Below are 12312 nucleotides of genomic sequence, written 5' to 3' on the forward strand. Positions count from 1 at the left end.
TGTTGGTTTGCCCCAAAGACATATAATCACTGTCTATTTCAAAGAGAAATACGATATGGCTTCGAGTATTTGATGAATTTGTTTCTCCAGTTACAAAAGCAATGGAAATAAAAATAAAAATACACTTTCTCATACACTTTTCTTTAATCCTTTTATGATTTCCCGATCCGGCATGTTACGCGCGATTCATGATAACAGTGAAATATTTACATTTAAAAAAAGTTTTAATGTAAGGCAAGCTATAAATCTTGATCATTCGTTTTGGCGGACGGGATTTCATCACGGACTAGACATCAATAAAATCTTATACGAGTGTTCGTCGAAATAATCACCATTCTCGTTTTACTTTTCTGTGAGGAAAATTCAAACTTGAGTCTATTTCAAGTTTTTAGAATTGATCAGAATTGGCTGTACTGATGTTTCGATGATAAATATGGAAACCTTTTCGACATGCCTAAGAACTATATTTTACACATGAACACAAACGCTTCTTTGTATCAAGCAAACATGTATCTAGAGCCAGTCGACTGTGCATCACTGCACGGAGCTGGTGCTATTATACCGCCAGTGGAACAAACAGAGTAATTAGTTTATTCGGAATCATTCAAAACAGAGCAGTTTTCATAAATCTGATAAACGTTTGTATTGTGTGCAAATAACCGGAAGGAACCTCCGCTTAGACTGAAAGTCCACTGGAGACGTCGGGTCGTCTATCTCCATATCTAAATTACCGGCCTCAAAGCATCGTTTTCCTACAAGCTTCAATTTTGGTAAATATTTCCATGAACAGCTATTTTCTTGTCAACGTTTTAGAACTTAGCCCAATTAAAGCCTTGGCGGGCAGGGGAGCGTGCAGCACGCTATCTTGGCGGATTGTGTCAAGCAAAGGATGAGAAGGTTTTTCTGACTTGATGACCACGGCAAGGCACGAATGGATACACAGATATTGATGTTGGGATAATGTGATGTTGAAGTCGTGAAAGATCTAACGTAATGAGAAAGTCCGACGTTTATTTCTTCGTTTCTTGCTACACGAGCGGCGTAAAAACCACGTCTATTTCATAGAAGCTGTGGCATGATTTACAGTAACGGTTTGTTCATCGATGAAGATCTTCTAACGGCCCTCGTGTAAGTGTCGCCCTTCTTTCCTGTCTTTGGGGATAGATGTAGAGGGATAGTGAGTGAACAGGGGCATAATGACCGTCTCGATATCTGCCGAAGTAGATTCCATTGAGCTCAAAAGGCAAAATAGCGGTGAAAATGATGTGAATGGATCACTATAAATCAGTGATGACATCAGGTTCGAAAAGGGTGATTATGACCTATCCTACCGGTAGCACTCGCCCCATGTACACTGTACATAACAAAGTAGGTGTACTTTGCCTGACGCCGCACAGCGCACTTGCAAGGTTCCAGCAGTGGAGTGACCTGGTTTATTGTGCGGAACAATGTTTCACATGTAAAATCGCACGTCGGCCTGTTTGGGAGGAAAATCAAAATTGCTGCGTGACTCAGACCTTTGACACTTTGGTGAAACCCACGAAGACATGGTGCTGAATACAAACCAAGGATAATAATCAGTGCGTATATTACATCAACTGCTTCTATCGACGGGAGCATGGATTGACAAGTCGTCTACTGCTGCTACCACTGCTACCACTACTACTACTACTACTACTACTACTACTACTACTACTACTACTGGGGCGGTCGGGTAGCCTAGTGGTTAAAGCGTTCGCTCCTCACGCCGAAGACTCGGGTTCGATTCCCGACATGGGTACAGTGTGTGAAGCCCATTTCTGGTGTCCCCCGCCGTGATATTGCTGGAATATTGTTAAAAGTGGCGTAAAACCACACTTACTCACTCACTCACTCACTCACTACTACTACTATTACTACTACTACTACTACTACTACTACTACTACCAAATTCGTCTACTGCTGCTACTACCTTCTTCTGCTGCTGCTACTACCACTACGTCTACCACCAACTACACCACTGTAACTACTACTGCTGCTGTTGCTACTACTACGACGACTGTCATACTACAATTACAACTACTGCTAACACCCCAACTGCAACTACTGCTACTACTACTACTACTACTACTACTACTACTACTACTACTACTACCACTACCGTTTAACACTCGACACTACATGCCAATTCGTGCACTACTACGTGCACAACGTGTACTAGTACCACTGCCACTGCTTCCACTGAGAAAGCTTACAATGAGGCAGGTCGTATATGTTTTTCCTCCATTGACACTTGTCATACATATAGTCCCATACATATAGTTTGTGTGTAATGTACGACCCAGTTCCACGAGAGCCTAAACCATTAACCGGATAAGGAAACAACAAGTGTACGAGTAATATTGTAACATTGTTGACGCGTGATATCGTTGACAACTGCAAACCGCCGTGATGTACACTCTTCAAAAAAAGAAACGCACGGGTAGAATGTAGTTCATTAAATCTGACTACACAAAACATCCGGTATATAAATTGGATATATGTTATTGGAAAATGTTGGTGGCCTGATATTCGACAAACGATGCGTAAAAAACGCAGCCATTGTCGATTTGCAATGACTTAAACGGTATTGTTTTCACACTTGTTCAAAACTGTCATGGAGGAAAACAATATATCCTACACCACGAGATCTGACTTGTTTGTGGTCCAGGGAAATTCTTCAACCTCACCTTCTTCCAATCATTGACCACCAGAGGGAGCTGTTTCAACAGGACAACGCTCCACCGCACACAGCTCGTGTCACGGTAGACTACCCCTACAACGCCAACATCAACGTCTTGCCCTGGCCGTCGAGATCTCCAGATCTCAACCCAATCGAACACCTCTGGGATGAAGTCTATCGACGTGTGCGTCAACATCAGAACCCGCCGCAGACACTCCCACAACTGGCCAACGCGTTACAAGCAGAATGATGCAGAATTCCGCAGGACAGAATTCATTCGTACACTTATCCAGTCAGTGCCGAGGAGATGCAGAGCCGTGATTGCTGCCAGGGAGCTCAGCGACACCTTGCGGCCTTATGTGACATGACAATGAACAGTTATCAATGCCTTTGTACAACGACAACATGTGACTATCGAACTCCAAAATTTCATATTTTTATCTATGATATTAAATTAAATATATCGACTTTATTAGGTAAATAAACTTCCTAAAAATGTACCTGTGCGTTTCCTTATTTTTGGAGTGTGTAACTGTGATATTGTTGACTACTGCAGACCGCCGTGATATAACTGTATTATTCTGGATTACCCGAGACCGCCGTTATATATCTGTAATATTGCTGACTTCAGTGGGCCATCGTGATGCAGATTCAATACTGCTGACTACTGCAGACCACAGCGATACAGCTAACGAGAGTGACAACATCTGCTACTTCTACTACCACTGTTACTACTATCACTATCAGTACTACTCCCACTACAACTATGTCAACAGCTACCACTACAGTCACCCTTTCTGCGCCGGGGGCTTATAGTAACCCTCAATAAACGCCCTACATCACATATGCCACATCAACCTACACTGAATCGCCTCCGTGGTTCAGAGGTAGAGCGTCCGTCCGGATTCCCGGCCGCGTCATACCAAAAGACGTTACCTAAATTGTTGTTACCCTGTCTGGCGCTCGGCATTAAGGGGCTAAAACAAGGACTGGTCGGCTCGGAGTCAGTATACTGTGTCTGAATGGCGTATTCATGTTAAACTGCGGCATGGTATCTCAGTGAGCTAGCACTATAAATCGGCATCAGTCCGAACTAGTACAAGCAGCCACACACACACACACACACACACACACACACACACACACACACACACACACACACACACGTGCTATAAAAGTACAATAATATTGGACGAGACGTTAAACCAAATTTCACCGCACCTCACCTACGTTGCAATATTTACACGAATGCATCGTGCTTACCTCACCATGGCCTCTTAGATTAGCCTGGGAAACATCCACCTGAACGTGTGTAGCGACCAGAACTGGGATACGACCAGAACTGGGATAAACAGTCCACAATTTCGCAAAACCCCATTTACTGCGGTAATGCTTTCGGTTGGCTCTAAAACACATGGCGATATACATGTACTTGACAAATATTCACACGCCTTTCTGTGCGGCAATTCAAATTTATGCACAAATGTCACAGTGTCTGTGCGATATTTCTTTTAACAAATTATGTTATAATTAGATCAATAATTGAAATCAAGGATGTGTTTCTACATCACATTGTGGTCACAATAGTGTATAGAATGTAATGGAATCGGCCATATTACAAAAGTAAAAGCGGTAACTCGAGAAGTTTCTGAAATATTTCGGATTGTGGCCGTAAAATAAAAGAGCCCCGACACATTATGCATTCCATTTAGATTTTGTTTTGTTTGTAACTGTAAACAATTTTCCGTATTCTGTTGTTTGTGGCCCAATTTAACGTGCGGTCTCCTCCAATCCCACGATCTGAATAGAAATGCACAACATGTATCCTCATTAATTTATTTAATGTAACTGTGCTGAAGGGAATCCTTGTAATTCACACATGAGTAGATGTGAGAAATCATATTTATATAATTTCAAAACAATTATTTCACTTGCCTCTGTATTTAGACAAGCTCTTTCCACTTCTTTTAATTAGTTCGATGGGTTAATTGTATATGGTTTGCCAGAAGATTGAGGCGAAAATTACACAAGATGAAAGTGTTTTATAATTCTTCTTTACAAAGTTACGGGGAATTTCACAGGTACATCGGACATAAAATATACATTACTCAGAATGAAACGCGGGGTGTTGTATATCAGACATGTTATATACATCATTATAAATGAAAGACGCGGGGGAGTATGTATATCGGATATAAACTATACATCACTCAGAACGATAGATAACGATACAGGGTTTGTATCGGATGTATTATATTTTACATACTTCAGAATGCTGTAGATGCAGACCAATGTAAGCTTTGAAACATGCTAAGAAGTATCCAAGCTGGATATTGACGATTGTTTCAGAATGGCATTCTACCCACATATACAAGTTAGTGGTAACCTCAAATACCTCCTTAACTTAACCCTATCACATATACATGATGCAGGTAATGCAAGCTCAGAAGTTTGGTGTGCAAATTTATAATAAATGTATAAATATAAATGTATAACTAACAGATATAAGCGGTAAGACGGATATGACTCATCATGCATGCATGCATGCACCGGTAAACCAGACCTAACAGAAAGGAGTATATAGTTACTCCATAGTGTTTTAGGAACCAGGTAGCGTCAATTTGAAATAAAGGAAAGATATATTGAAGCAAGTCGAAATAATATATTTATATATCTAGCCTAAAATCACGATGATCCATGGACAGTGCATTGTGTATGTCTATGTTGGGCATTGCTTAAAATATACCCACCGCTTCGCTTGTCATGTTAGGCGACAATCGACGGTTGGTTGGTTGTTTAACGCCGCACTCAGCAATATTCCAGCTATATGACGGCGGTCTGTAAATAATCGAGTCTGGACCAGACAACACGGACAATCCAGTGATAGACATCATGAGCATCGATCCATGCATTTGGGATACAATGACATGCATCAACCAAGTCAGTGAGCCAGACCACCCGATCCCGTTTGTTGCCTTTTACGAGAAGCATAGTCGCCTTTTAGGGCAAGCATGGATTGCTGAAAAGACCTATTCTACCCCGGGTCTTCACGGGCACCACAATCGATGGACCGGGTGGGCATGCTTGTATAGTGACTTCGTTAATTGTGTGTCATGTACCCCGATATAAAAACATGTAAATAAACGATTGGTTTAAGTATGAACAACGTCCCACGCCGACATGTACGATGTCTCGCAATCAACCAAATAACGAACCTGACTACCCGAGGCTCGTTAGTCGCCTCTCATTATACGATTCTAAGCCGGACTCCCCATCCGATCATGGGAATATTACCTGCATGGTCAGCTTTGCTGTTACTGGTTCTTGCAGTAAAATGTTGGTCCACATGGGCAGAGAGCAAAATAGTGATTGATATTATAAGCAAACATCCAGCACGTCGGAGGACGTTCAACCTCCGATCCATGAAGTCACCTAGTAAGGCAATTAAAATTAAGCATGTGTTGCTGGGGACCCCTTCTACACGAAATCAACTGCCTGCGTGGTCTAGTGGATAGACGTCTGCAGAAGGAGTGAGTAAGTGGGTGAATATGTATTTACACCGCTTTTAGCAGCATTCCTGGAGTATCATGGCACGGGACACCAGAAATAGGGTTTACTCATTGAACACATGATGGGAATCGAACCCGGGCCTTCGACGTGACGAGCGAAGGCTTTGACCAATAGGCTAACCAATCGCACCCCTGACAGCGGAAAATAAAATACAGGAATAAGATAGTACCCGTGCTTGGCGATTGGCATTACGTGGATAAATGTGGATAAACACAGTACATATTCTGTTTTACAAAACTCATGTAAGAATCCATGTATTACCTTCACCCTCACTGGGTAAATACAAGAATTTCTGAATTCTGACACTCCTTGTGTAACACACTTACTGGTATAATATTCCCTATAAAAGTACCAATCATGACCTCCCTCAATATTTGCTAAGTTTGTGGTCCTAATCACTTTCAAAAGCTAAAATTAATTATAAATATTCAACAGCTAATAAATTTTAAAGGTGTTATGCCGCTTCTGCTCGGCTTAATTACAGTAATACAAGGGTAAATATCTAATCGATAATTAATAAAAATCAGCTACAAGTATTCCATTATTTGTGCATGTGAAAGGGCTATCCCATTTCTGATCAAAGGGACATGAGTGATAATATAGTAAAAGGTCTCTTATAAATAGCAGTATTGACCCATTACATAAAGATTCTGCTCATAAGTGCGAAATCTTTTCTTTAGATTCCATTAATTGTAGATTTTAAAGGCATTATCCCACTTCTGGTCAAGGTGATATGAGTAGTAAAATAGTCAAAAATCTCTTACAATTAGTATTATTGACCTATTACAAAAAGGTTCTGCTCACAAGTGTGAAATATTATTTACTATCATCAACCGAGAAGAAATCTTTAGATTCCATTAATTGTACTTTTAAAGGCATTATCCCACTTCTGGTCAAGGTGATACGAGTCGTAATATAGTAAAAAATCTCTTAAAATTAGAAATACTGACCCATTACATTTACACCTTTGTTCATAGGTTTCAAATATGATTTACTATCATCAACCGACAAGAAATCTTAAGATTCCATTAATTGTAGATTTTAAAGGCATTATCGCACTTCTGGTCAAGGTGATATGAGTCAAAATATAGTCAAAAATCTCTTAAAATTAGAAATATTCACCCATTACATAAAGATTTTGCTCACAAGTGTGAAATGTTATTTACTATCATCAACCGACAAGAAATCTTAAGATTCCATTAATTGTAGATTTTAAAGGCATTATCCCACTTCTGGTCAAGGTGATATGAGTCATAAAATAGTCAAAAATCTCTTACAATTTGTATTATTGACCTATTACATAAAGATTCTGCTCACAAGTGTGAAATGTTATTTACTATCATCAACCGAGAAGAAATCTTAAGATTCCATTAATTGTAGATTTTAAAGGCATTATCCCACTTCTGGTCAAGGTGATATGAGTCATAAAATTGTCAAAAATCTCTTACAATTTGTATTATTGACCTATTACATAAAGATTCTGCTCACAAGTGTGAAATGTTATTTACTATCATCAACCGACAAGAAATCTTAAGATTCCATTAATTGTAGATTTTAAAGGCATTATCCCACTTCTGGTCAAGGTGATATGAGTCATAAAATAGTCAAAAATCTCTTAAAATTAGAAACACTGACCCATTACATTAAGATTCTGTCAAAAAGTGCGAAATATTATTTACTATCATCAACCGACAAGAAATCTTAAGATTCCATTAATTGTAGATTTTAAAGGCATTATCCCACTTCTGGTCAAGGTGATATGAGTCATAATATAGTCAAAAATCTCTCAAAATTAGTATTATTGACCCATTACATTAAGATTCTGCTCACAAGTGTGAAATATTATTTACTATCATCAACCGACAAGAAATCTTAAGATTCCATTAATTGTAGATTTTAAAGGCATTATCGCACTTCTGGTCAAGGTGATATGAGTCAAAATATAGTCAAAAATCTCTTAAAATTAGAAATATTCACCCATTACATAAAGATTTTGCTCACAAGTGTGAAATGTTATTTACTATCATCAACCGACAAGAAATCTTAAGATTCCATTAATTGTAGATTTTAAAGGCATTATCCCACTTCTGGTCAAGGTGATATGAGTCATGATATAATAAAAAATCTCTTAAAATTAGAAATACTGACCCATTACATTTAGACCTTTGTTCATAGGTTTGAAATGTTATTAACTATCATCAACCGACAAGAAATCTTAAGATTCCATTAATTGTAGATTTTAAAGGCATTATCCCACTTCTGGTCAAGGTGATATGAGTCATAAAATAGTCAAAAATCTCTTACAATTTGTATTATTGACCTATTACATAAGGATTCTGCTCACAAGTGTGAAATGTTATTTACTATCATCAACCGACAAGAAATCTTAAGATTCCATTAATTGTAGATTTTAAAGGCATTATCCCACTTCTGGTCAAGGTGATATGAGTCATAAAATAGTCAAAAATTCTCTTTAAGTTAGAAATATTGGCCTATTACATTAAGATTCTGCTCACAAGTGTGAAATATTATTTACTATCATCAACCGAGAAGAAATCTTTAGATTCCATTAATTGTAGATTTTAAAGGCATTATCCCACTTCTGGTCAAGGTGATATGAGTCATAATATAGTCAAAAATCTCTTTAAATTAGAAATATTCACCCATTACATTTAGACCTTTGTTCATAGGTTTGAAATGTTATTTACTATCATCAACCGACAAGAAATCTTAAGATTCCATTAATTGTAGATTTTAAAGGCATTATCCCACTTCTGGTCAAGGTGATATGAGTCATGATATAGTAAAAAATCTCTTAAAATTAGAAATATTGACCCATTACATAAGGATTCTGCTCACAAGTGTGAAATGTTATTTACTATCATCAACCGACAAGAAATCTTAAGATTCCATTAATTGTAGATTTTAAAGGCATTATCCCACTTCTGGTCAAGGTGATATGAGTCATAATATAGTCAAAAATCTCTTAAAATTAGAAATATTGACCCATTACATTTAGACCTTTGTTCATAGGTTTGAAATATTATTTACTATCATCAACCGAGAAGAAATCTTTAGATTCCATTAATTGTAGATTTTAAAGGCATTATCCCACTTCTGGTCAAGGTGATATGAGTCATAATATAGTCAAAAATCTCTTAAAATTAGAAATACTGACCCATTACATTAAGATTCTGTCCACAAGAGCCAAATATTATTTACTATCATCAGCCGACAAGAAATCTTAAGATTCCATTAATTGTAGATTTTAAAGGCACTATCCCACTTCTGGTCAAGGTGATATGAGTCATAAGACAGTCAAAAATCTCTTAAAATTAGAAATATTGACCCATTGCATTCAGATTCTGCTCACAAGAATTTACTATCAGTAGTCGTGAAGAAATCTTAAGATTCCATTAATTGTAGATTTTAATGGCATTATTCCATTTATGGTCGAGGCAATATGAGTCTTAATATAGTCAAAAATCTTGTAAAATTAACAGTATTAACCCATTGCATTCACATTCTACTCACAAGTGCGAAATGTTATTTATTATCATCAGCCGAGAACAAATCTTAAGATTCCAACTGTAGATTTTAAAGGTGTTATTCCATTTATGGTTGAGCAAGAAAGTTACTATGGTTTTATGCTGCTTTTAGCAATGTTCCAGCAATATCACTGGGGGACACCAGAAATGGGCTTCACTCATTGTACCCATATTGGGAATCAACCCAGGTCTTCGGCGTCACGAGCCAATGTTTTAACCACTAGGCTACCCAACCGCCCCCCCTTTTGGTTGAGGTGATATGAGTGATAAATAGAGGTTATCACGCGAGTGTGTTTTGGGATGGTAAATATCCTGTATTAGGAATAAACATTGTATTTAGCGAGCCTTGGCTTGTTAAATACATAGTAATTGATATTTCTCCAGATTCCCGATGGTTAATTCTGACTTGATCGCTGAATGACAAGGGCGATGCCATGTTTGTTTATAAACAGTGAAAGTAGTCCCAACTTGACCTTTGATATTTGCATCTCTATCCGCATATGACCCCAACGGATATCGTTTTTATCCACTGGCTTTATTCTGCTGAGAAACCTACCCATTATATGATAATACAGTATAAAATATCATAAAATTAGAAATATTGACCCATTACATTCAGATTCTGTCCACAAGTTTGAAATGTTATTTACTATCATCAGCTGAAAGAAAATCTAAAGATTCCATTAACTGTAGATTTTACAGGTGTTCTCCCTTTTCCTGGTCGAGGCCATATAAGTAATAATATATACTGAACAACAAAAGTTCCTGTGACATTAAATAAGATTTAATGCAAAGTTATGTTTTTTACCAAATCTGAAACAATTTCTGTTTGCAACAGATAAAAGACTCCTGTAAATGTTCAAATGGTTTAATTTGTCATTCTAAATGTTTCTGAATCCGCTCCAAGTCATATGGTCTATGGCGAATGTGGTAGATACCCGTTATATATTTGTTCATATTTACGTTTACTCAGATACTGGCTCAAAATAACAGAGATGTCGCGGGAACGAATCCCAAGAAAATGCTACGAAATGCTTGTCTATCGTGATAGTGTTGGTTACGTAACCTGGGCATCAAACATTAAGATTTTACTCTTCTCTCACAGATTTGGATATGTTTGGCTAAATCAAAGCGTTGGAGACAAAATGTATTTTCTTAGCTCTTTTAAGCAGGTAGCAATTGATATGTTTACTCAAAACTGGATGTCGTCACTAGATAACGGTACACGCTACGACGTCTATAAAACCTTTAAATATTGTCTAACACCAGAGGTTTACCTGCATACTATAACAGAGAGAAAAATTAGAGACACATTTATTAAACTCAGGCTAGGGTTAAATGATTTGATGTGCAACAGGGGTCGCTTCTCCTCTATTCCTAAGGATATGCGTTTTTGTCCATTCTGCGAAAACCATATTGAAAACAAATTACACTTTTTGTTTATATGTCCAATTTACGACGACCTAAGATTGAAATATATGCCTGATATCACTAAGAACCACTATTCAATGAACAAAATATTATTTTTTAATGGTATCCCTAGTCAAAGATTAACTAAGATATTACAATACATCTATCAAAGTCTACGAGTGCGTAGTAAATTACTTAGTAAATCCGATATGTCCAGAAATAATTAGTTGTTTTGAAAATTTCCCATCTAGATCAGGAGTATCTACAATTCAATTTTGTCTGTTTGTTTCTACTAGAAATGCATATACATTTAAATTGTCAAATTGTCATGACATGATGAGTATATAACTGATAGATGCTTTTGTATTGAACGTCGTGCTATGGCTGAAAGCCTTTGCGACGTAAAACTTCATATTTCCATTCCATTCCTTTTGTATTCCTTTTGTATTTTATACTACTACTGCTGCCACTGTGGTTATTACCACTGTTATTACAATACCTCGATTACATGTCAAGCATCATATTAGTTATCCAATAATTATATAATGCGCTGTACAGCTGTAAATGATATTGTTTATCTGTATGTATATATGGGCCAATGGCCTTTCATACAATAAAGATTGATTGATTGACTTCAGAAAATGTGTGATTTCATAAAAAACAAGAACATGCCAAAATGTCAATTTACAAATCAATAGTGTGTGTGTCCACCTCTGGCTGCAATGCAAGCAACACGTCTTCGTCTCATGGAAGACTTATTACCATAGTTAATGTAGAGATCTACTTGAATGTTGAGGTAAAATGTACATATTGATAATCTATGTCAGGCAGAATAGTTTCTTTTTGTCTTTGCTTCAGGAGTTCAGACATGGTGCACAAAGTATTAGTAAGAATTAGTCTTCAGGCGAATCATATGTCCTGTGATGAAAATATGAGGGCTATATTGAATTTTACTTATCGCGTACATGATGACACTTTCAAAGACATGTTAGGAGGGGTTACTTTTATCAGAAACATTATTCTTCAAGGTCAAATTGTTGGTTCTCAAACTCGCTCCAAGAGAGCATTGCTACCTTTTATTGG

The sequence above is a fragment of the Haliotis cracherodii genome, unplaced genomic scaffold (genome assembly GCF_022045235.1).
Source record: "Haliotis cracherodii isolate W230 unplaced genomic scaffold, xgHalCrac1.p SCAF_10, whole genome shotgun sequence".
In the NCBI taxonomy this organism is placed as follows: domain Eukaryota; kingdom Metazoa; phylum Mollusca; class Gastropoda; order Lepetellida; family Haliotidae; genus Haliotis; species Haliotis cracherodii.